Source organism: Coloeus monedula (genome assembly GCF_965178545.1).
Source record: "Coloeus monedula genome assembly, chromosome: 6".
In the NCBI taxonomy this organism is placed as follows: Eukaryota; Metazoa; Chordata; class Aves; order Passeriformes; family Corvidae; genus Coloeus; species Coloeus monedula.
In genome coordinates this window covers 10,608,317-10,617,818 of record NC_138786.1, presented here as the reverse complement: position 1 = coordinate 10,617,818, position 9,502 = coordinate 10,608,317, and the positions used below count along the sequence as shown (strand labels likewise).

Here is a 9,502-nt window from a genome sequence, read left to right as displayed (position 1 = left end):
TAGAGAAAAAGAAGAGACACAAAGAAAAAGAAGTGGGGAGGATGCACATTAGAAAGGGGTCTGTATTAAGCAATTTGGGAAGTCTGTACCTCTCAAGTACCTCAGCCAATGGGGAAACAGAGAGGGAAATGCGACCGGGAAATTAGGATAAAAAGGAGGCTGTGTCCTCTAGCAATTTGAGAGACCCCATGGGAAACACCCATGGCCTCTCCCTTTATTCAAATCAAGTTACAGAACTCCTCTGTCTCCTTTACGGACATAAACCTCTGACGTAGTGGATTAATTTTCCTGACAGATTCACCCCTGAGACGCATAATACTGATACCTTTGAATGTTCCAACTTCAATGTGAATATTGCAGGAAGCTTCTGCATTCCATTCCCTAGTACAGAAACAAGACAAAATTCTCACCCACCCTGGATCTTCACAAAATAGTGAACAAGGTTTAAACAAGCCTGGTGGTTTGAGGGGCACCGTCTGCCCAAAAAGCCCAACTCTGCACCCAGATGAAATAAACATCACAAACAGATCAATGAACAACACATGCACGGGACATTGTCCAATTGCATTGGACCTGCAATTAACTCAGCAATGGAAAAGCGTAGGCCCAAAGGTCTCATGAGAGAGTGCAAAATGTATTGAACACTTTCTAGAAGGCACACACATCATTATTTAAAGGTGTGGCTCAGCTAAGGAGCAATACCAATAAGGCCCACAGACAAAAAGCCTGGACTTTTTTTCTTTAAAAAACCTCAACTATCTAAAGTATGGTTCAGTAATTCAGGTGACTTCAGCCTGCCACTTTCTGTTGAAAAAGGGTCAACTAAGTCTACACTCTAAGATATAAAGAGCAGTTAAATATATTAAGGAGATTGAACACACAGTATCATTTTCCCGCTGAACCTCAGCCACAGGAGAAGCTTCTGTCCCAGGAGCTGCAGGGAATTTGGGCAGGTGAAATGGTATCAGAGAATCGCTGTAAATTCAAAGGCAGAAAGAGAAGATCTACCATTAAAAGGCAGAAAAAAGGGAAAGGTTTCAGAAAACATCTCTGCAGTCTAACTAATAATTATTTCCAATTCCCCAGTGAGAAGAACAGGAACCTGCAGCAATCAAGGCCGCACAGTCCACAACAGCGAGAGCTCAGCACATCCAGAGAGGCAATTCCAGCATCTAAAATAAAAAAAAGAAGAAAAAGTTGAATTATTTCAATAATAAACTTAATTTTAATAATTTATTTTAAGTGTTTTAAAGTTACCTTAAGTTCTTAACAGCAAACCAATCTCTGCTCTTGATTTTGGCTCACTGACACACACACAAGAAGCCAATGGTCACACAGGCCCTGCTTGCGGAATTCCTGATCCAAACCCTTGCCTTCCCTGTGATGCCTTAAGAGGCCTCCTAGACACAGAGACTAGACAGGAGTAAGGGAATAAAAGTAGGTACTTATTTGAAAGGCCTGCAAAGGTACCCCCAGGGGGCCAGAGGCTATTGCCAAGATGGACCCCAAGACGGATGACAGGTCACGAGTTCTTCACACTTTTATAGGTTTGGTTCATTTCCATATCAGGGTTAATTCTCCAATTAAAGCTTCAGTTTTGCCCTCAGCTTACCCCCCCCCCCTTAGCGGCTCTTTGGTTCACATTTTTGGGCCTAGGACAGCCTAAGTGTCCTTGAAGAGCAGGCCCAGAGAGGCTTTGTTATGTCTACCTAGCACGAGAGCAGAATTAACAGGCTACAAGAAACTTTCAGAGTTACACACTAAGCAGTACAGAATTTGAAAAATATAAAAGTTAAAACCTAAGGCATCACCTGCCCAGCACTGAGGGAAATCTGACAGAGGATTAATAAAGAACCTTTGCTGGGAGCAGTCATCACCACAGGCCTTCAGGCTTGGCAAGATTTTGTAGCGAACAAACCCAAATTCAATTCCTGAATCTGAATCTCTGACAAGTCTTGTTAGAAAGATACCAGTCAGTAAATCAGACCACAGAATTAAAAGGAAGGAGTAACAGAAGCTTTTCCAGGAACAGCACAAGTTCATTTTCTCCCTCACCAGTCTGGGACTGTAGGACCAAATCTTGCCACCAAGAGACAAGAGAGTTGTTATTAACACTTAAACCTCTCAAACATTGTTATTTCTCAGAGAACTGTTCCAGCACAGAGCTACTCCCATGTGCCTGCAGTGCTTCGGGGAGGGGCAAGATGATGTCCTACTTCTGTCTGGAAAAATTTCAAGATAATAAAAAGTAATTTCCCTTCTCTCTCTCTGACCCACAGCCAAAGCAGCTGTGTAGAACAACACGGGGTATTTATGGGAGGGCTGATTCACTTGGGAAAGAAACCCAAACCCTAAAGAAACAAAACCACCCCAAATTTCAACCTGGAAAGATGCTGCTTCCTGAATGGGAGCACACACAACTCTGTTAAGCCAGACAGGAGATTAGAGACCAGAAAAAGCCAAAAGATGGGCTCTGCTTCGATACACTCTCTGATTGATAATTCCAAAGGAAATTCCCCATGGATCGTAAGCAATCACCTCTAATTTTTTCTCTGGAATCATTACTGCCTTGGCTTTCTGTGGAAGTGTTTCAAACATCCATGGAGGGTTCAGGGGCTTGGCTGGGTTGTTTATGGCTCATCCTGACAGGTCCAGGCCAAAGCCAAGCACCTCCATCACTGCTCCAGCCCGTTTCAGGGAAGTATGGATATAGTTTATAAATACTCCCCTTCCCTGCATCTCAGTCCCTCACTGCACATTCAGGGAGTGGATTTACTCCATCCTTTGTTCCCAACAGCACCTCTCCAGCACAAATCCCACTTCTCACAGACACAAACGAAGCAGACCTAAGGCAATGGGTTCTAGCAGCAACTGCAATTCCGAGCTCCCTGTTCCCTGGATTGCTCATCCAAGCACTCCCAGCAATCTCACCTCAGCCCAGAGACTCTCTGTCCTCAGAGGGAAACACAACCTGATGGGACACAGCTCTGGCACTGCATTTCCTCTTCCCTTCTCCCCTTTTCCAACAGACCAGGCTGCTGGAAATGGCATTCCCTAGGGAGTTAATCCCAGCAGAGAGAAGTCGAACTGGTGACTTACCCACACCATGAGCAGGACCAGGGGGGGCCTTGTTGGGTTTGGCTGCTCAAACACCAAAGCTTTTGGCAAAGATGGGACGAGTTCAGTGATTTTTCCTGTCCTGAAAGAGAGCAGAAAAGGGAAGCTAATCCCACTCTGGAATCAAAGATTCCTGCATTTCATATTTCTGCTCTGACTGCTCACCGTGCAGTTTTAGCCATTAAAAAAAAGGCAAGTGACACCAAATCAAATTAAAAGTGCCCTTTCCCAGCACTTTTATTCCAAGCATTAAAAGGATGCTCATTTTTCTTCTAGCATTGTTTCCCTAATTTTAGCAGAACCATTTTCATCCCAGACCCCACTCATCAGTTGTTCAATCCTTTGCCACTGGATTTGGACAAAGGAAGAGACACACCTGTATCACAGGAAATCATGGAGAGAAACCCCTCCAAAACCTGACAGAGAAAAACAACAGAAAATGCCGGAAGACACATCCCTTATTTGCATATATAAAAAGGAGGCTGTGTCCTCTAGCAATTTGAGAGACCCCACGGGGAAACACCCACGGCCTCTCCCTTTATTCAAATCAAGTTACAGAACTCCTTTTCTAAAGACTTCTCTGCATTTGGATGTTCTTTGCACTTGGCCTTCTTTAAAAGAATGGATTTGCTACTAAACACATCTCAGGCCCATATTTGATCAGGATAAGGTGGGATGGAGATGAAGAGTCAGACAGGGAATAGCCAGGGAGATGCAGGGCCTGGGAACATCAAGGACGGACAAGAGAAGGAACAGGGATTGTTTTCCTTGCTTAGATCCATCAGTGCTGTGAGCTTGGAAAACACACGGTACCGGAGGAATCCAGGGCAGGAGCAGGATAACTCTGGGATGAGGGGAATCTGCTCCCACTCCAGGGCTGTGCCAGTGAATGAGGGGAATTTTTCAGTGTTCTCATTACACACAAAACCCAAACCCAGCACCACTGAGCTGGACTTTAGCGAGCTGCAACACAAAGCAGCCCCTGGGCTTTGGGGGAACACAACATCACCAAGTCATGGAGCCAGAGGATGACATTTGGGAATAATCCTTGCTGCCTGGAGGCAATTCAGATGAGTGAGCCACAGGAGCTGTGGGGTTTTCTGCTCTTCTTGCAGTGGCATCAGTCCAGACCATGAGACATTTCCTGGAATAGGCCCTCCCTGTAAACGGGAGCTACAGCAAAGCTCAAGCCCTTGTTTAGAGACCCATGGAAAAGCAAAGGTGAGGTGGGATTACCTGGAACCCCAGGGGACCGAGGTGAAAGGGATGAAGAAGCAGACAGCAAACAGCTTCCACTGCTTCTCACTCCAGCAAGGGGAGCATCCCTGGAATTCCATGTCCAACATCTCTCCCAAGCCCCACAGGTGAACAAACAGGTACTCCAAGACTGATCTCCTTTGTACTTCCAGCAGCATAGACCCACTGGGAGGAACTGCAATCCAAGGACACACGTCAGCAATTGTCTTCCCACTTGCTGCTCTCTCCTTTCCAGTGGGATGCAGGTGCCACCCCCCAGAGGCAGGAAAACTACCTTGCAAGCCAGTACAAAACCTGCCTGGAAAGCCCAGGATGCCAGGAGCCAGCAGCCATTTCTCCTGGATTTCCTGCTTACAGGCATTTTAAGCCTGCTTTGCCTCATGGGTGCTTTTCTGCCAAGGGCATTTCCATCTTTTCTTTAGCCTGAATAAAGGTTTGGAAAGCTGAGTTTCATGAGAACTGGTTCATATTTTGAATATTCTTAACTTGGAGTTTTCCCCTGGCACCAAAATCAGGGGGTAAACCCAACCTGGCCTTGAAGTGCCGGAAGATCCCAGATATCCAATCCCCAGTTCGCTCAGGATTGGTTCATTGAAGGGTTAACTTAGCAAACTTAAGGGTTTGGCAATTTCATGATCAAAACACCAAGAAACCTGTGAAAAAGAAACTTAATCAAAACCAGCTAAAAGTGTTCCCAGCTGATGACTCACTGGAACAACTCATGAAAAAGGCGGTAGGATTGATTCAATACTCACAAACCCATCTTGCCAAGATCAGCGTTCTCTGCCCACTGCGGACACAGCAACCAGCAGGGACATTTCCCTCACTCTGGCAGAGACCTCCTCCCTCCACATCCAGGGAACTGCAGCCACTCAGGGAACGTCAACTTAGTCCTGGGCTGGAAATAGGAGAGGGACAAGGAATGTTTTTAAGTCATTCTAACCTCAGGGTCTCAATTCCATATTAATTATTTAAATGTTGTATTAAGAACCATAAGGACACAATGCCTGGAATTCTCAAAAGCGGCTCAGCTTGGCTACTTCAAGGACTTCCACACTCAGGGAGCTGATCGGTCCCAGATTTAAACCCCACATTTGATAGAAATCTGACAGAAATTTGATCTGGCTGCCAGCATTAGAGCTGGTCCCACACACAGACACACGAGGCTGCTGCGAGTTTGCCATTTCAGCAGCTCCCGGGGATATGAACACCACCCGCACCTCCCACCTTTGCTCAGCCCACAGCCGATCCAGCACTCACCGAGAGCTGCTGGGAGCTGGATTTTCCTGCTCCGCCTGCAGCTGGGAAACCCTGCCTGCAGCTGGGAAACCCTGCCTGCAGGTCTGCCCCCCCACCTCTCACCTCCTGGGAAAGAGCAGCTGCATCCTTGCTGGCTGCTCCCGCCTCTGGGCAGCTGCCGCCCTTCGGGCAGGGGGATGGCTCAGGCAGCCCCGGTGACTGCTCCTCCTCGATGATTTTGTGTTTTCCCACATTTCCCCGGGCCGCAGGGGAGCGCGGCGCGGCAGCGCGTGCCCTGAGGGCTTCTCACGGGAGCGGCGCGGCGCGACCGGTACAGGGCGTCCCCGCCGCTGCTGGCGCGGCTCCCGCCCGCCCCCGGCGCCGCTGACCCCAGAGCCCGTGTCCGCACACCGGGAAACGCCGCGGAAAATCGCGCTGAAAGCGCTGGATCGGCGTCAGGGTGGCGTTCAGGCAGCCGAAAAGACGGAGCGGGGTCTTTCCTCCCTAACAGTGTTTGTCCCTGCCCAAGACGCATGCGCATGGTGCCGCCACCTTTGGAAGGTCAAATAAGCCGCGTGCCGAATCGCCATCTTTGGTGCGGCATCATGTGACGGCCTCCCTTCGTCGCCATCTTGGGTGCTGGCAGAAGCTACTTCCGGTCAAGCCGCCATCTTTGGTGTGGTAGCATTTAGGCCCCTCTGTCTATTCGGCTGCCTGAGCTCCGACGCCGACACCACGCTCTCAGCGCGATTTTCCGCAGCGTTTCCCGGTGTGAGGACATGGGCGGTGGGGTCAGCGGCGCCGGAGGCGGGCGGCAGCCGCGCGAGCGGCGGCAGGCAGCGGCGGGGACGCCTCTGGCGCGGTCCAACCGGGTCCGCCGTCTTGAGCGTCCTGTCGCGTGATAACAAAGCGTCACTTCCGCCGTCCGGGGAGCGGCGCGCGGGCAGCTCCGTTCGGCGGTGCCCGCCCGCTGCCCCCGGCCCGCATCGCCGGGCGACCGCGGCCCTGCTGTCGTTCTTCTCAGCCACCGCCCCTCCTTGTACCACCATGGCCCCGCTCAAGCACGGCCGTGTCCCTTTTCGCTCCTAACTGTCCTTCAGCCCTACCCTCCGTTCGCAGACATCGCCCCGCTGCTTGCCCCTGCCGCGCTCGGCCGTCACGGAGGCCGCCGCTGTCTCGTGTCCCCCGGCACGGGACTGCAGGGAGGGCCGGGGCGCTGTGTCGGGGGCGGCAGTGCCGCTCTCTGTCCCCAGGTGGCAGCGCCGCCGCAGAGGACACTGGTTCGGGGGACACTGGCCCCTGGGACACGGTTCGGGGCAGCGAGAGAACCGAGAGAAAAGTCGGCTTAGAGCGCTTTTTATTTCCTTCACGCCGATCATCTTTTCTTGTGTTTTCAGGCCCTTGATTGCTTCATCCCTGTATAGAAGCGCTATGTCATTATTTTCAAAACCTACAGATCTCTATTCCGGGTTTCTTATATTCAGGTACAGAAGATAGTAGATAGAGGGTGTATTTTGAAATGAATTTAGATATAAATTAGTACTATTTGTCAATATATGTAAAAATGAAAACCCTGACAGGTTTTAGTATCCTACATACACCCCCTCCCTGTGAGTTTTCTGGCATTTTTGGGCTCCTCTGGGGGAAGGCACCCAGCATGGCCCCCGTCATTCCCCACTCACCTGCTCCTCCACCGCATCGTGGCTCTCCCAGGACATTGGGGTGCCCCAAATGACATCGGAGCCCCTGAGCCTCCACCCCATCCCCCAGCCGTTTTTCCCTCACCCCCAAAGACGGGACAAAACGAGTCAAACTGCCCTGGACAGCAGCGCGTCGCTTTAATAAAGCCATTTACATGTGTACATCCCCCCCCCAAAAGGGGCTCTGCTGGCACAATAAAGGGGGACAGCCCCCAGAAGGGCTAAAGTTCCTCCCCAGCTCCGGTGTCGCGGGCTGCTGGCCGCGTGTCCCACGATGGTGCCGCGGCTCCCGCTCAGGCTCCGCTCCGTTCCTGCGCTCGGGGCAGTGGCAGGAGCTGTCTCGTCCCTTCCCTACGGCGCTGCTGCTGCCCCTGGGAGGCTGGAGCACCGGGATCCCAATCTGCGCTCACGGACCCATCGAGCGGTGGGGTGGGAGCACCAGGGAAAGACGAGGATAGGCAGAAAGAGGGAGTGGGAGCAGAGGGGACACAGGAAGAAAAGGAAGAACAGGGTGCAGGATGGAATTGAGAAAAAAACATCGGGCATGGGCAGCACGACAGAGAGGGATTAAAAAAGAATAGGGACAGGAAACGGGACAGGAGGATCCAGTGAGAAACAATGGCACAGGGAGCAGGACAGAGCAACAGAGAATAAAAAGGAACATGAATGAGGCACGGCAAAGGACAGAGAAAAAGAATGGTAAACACACAGGAAGGACAGAGGGATACCGAGACAAAGAGGGAAACAAGGACAGAGAAAGGAAATGACCACGGCACGTGGGTGTGGGGGGAAGACGGGCAAGGTGTAGCAGAGGGATGGAGAAAGAGAGGGATGGGCAGCAGGACAGAGGGTTATCAAGAGAAGGATGCAATGAGGGAGAAGGAATGAGCAGCAGATGCAGACAGGTACAGGTAAAAAGGACAGTGAGAGGGACAAAGAAATACAGTCAAGAAATGCAGGGCAAAGGAAAAAGGAGAGGAAGAAAGAAGGAAAGATAAAGATGCGGGCAGGGAGTGAGACAGAGAGACAAAAAATAGGACAGAGAACAGGAAGAGGAACTGACCAATATTTATTAAATAAATATTGAGGATTTATTTCTTAAAAACAAAAACAAGAGAGAGTACCGCACTGAAAGGGAATGGGATGGGGAGCACTCCGGACAAGAAAGGAACACAAAAGACACACTGGACAGAGAGAAGGACTGGAAAGTTGGATAGAAGGCTGAAAGAAAAACAGGAACAAATCCCAGGATTTACTAGAGAGTGTGGCTGATGAACGTGTCAGTAGACCGCCAGCTCGAACAGAACCACTTACTGTCACGGCTCCGCCTGGGACTCATTAATTAGCATCTGTCTCTTGGCAGGGCCATAAACCCCCTGCTAAAACAGGAGGTGAAAGCTGATGGATGATGTGCACCTGGTTTGGTGCTGCTCAACCCTAATCCCAGCCCGTGCCGCCAGTGAACACCCTGATCTCCGAACCTTTTCTCAGGGAAATTTCACCTTTATCCGTTCTCTTCCCCTCCCGGTGTCACAGTGTGCTCGGAATGAACATGATGAGAAGCTTCTCTGTTGCAGGTTCTTTGGAAATCCTACACTGACTTTGAGATTGAGCAAGAGGAGCATGAGAAAACCGGGAAAAGCGTGTGGCCCAGTTAAAGAGCATACCAACAAAGCCCACAGACAAAAAGCTTGGGGTGTCGCGGTTGGGTTTTTTTCCATTCTTCCTTTCAGTGACTTTTGCAAGCAAACTCTGAAGCTCACAAGCCACACGTGTCCCCCAGCGCCGCTTGCCGGGACTCGCTCCAGGCTGGCGCCATTCCACGGTGCGGGGGGACCGGGAAGGCCATTGGAGCCACGGGACCGGCGGCACTCGGCGCCCGGGGGCGGACCCACGCTCCCGGCACCGGGCGGAGCGCGGTCCCGGCGGGGAAGCGGCTCCTCCGGGGGCTCCTCCGGGGGCTCCTCCGGCAGGCGGGGGCGGCCCCGCGCCGGGAGAGCCCCGCCCGCCCAGCGGCACCGGCACCGGGCCGAAGGGGCCCCGGCGGCGCCCGAGCCCCGCGCACGGACCGGGCAGAGCGGCCGGGACCGGCGCTGCTCCGTGCCCGGCGCTGCTCCCGCCCGCCGGCCCGGCGGTGCTCGCCTCGGCTCCGCACGGCTCGGCTCTGTCAGTCCCTGTCGGCAGCCCAG

The 9,502-nt window shown here is 51.7% G+C and overlaps 1 long non-coding RNA gene across 3 annotated transcripts; it reads right to left on the bottom strand.

Moving 5' to 3' along the window:
- Positions 1–254: 254 nt before the first annotated feature.
- LOC309574027 lies at positions 255–6,064 on the bottom strand. Of its 3 annotated transcripts, XR_014226484.1 has the most exons (5): positions 5,737–6,064; positions 5,130–5,272; positions 4,354–4,549; positions 3,100–3,199; positions 255–1,172 (listed from the first exon to the last, which is right to left on the bottom strand). It is a non-coding gene; the product is annotated as an uncharacterized lncRNA (long non-coding RNA). The 3 variants fall into 3 exon arrangements; XR_014226483.1 differs by having other exon boundaries at positions 4,354–5,272; XR_014226485.1 differs by lacking the exon at positions 4,354–4,549.
- Between the last annotated feature and the right edge of the window lie 3,438 nt (positions 6,065–9,502).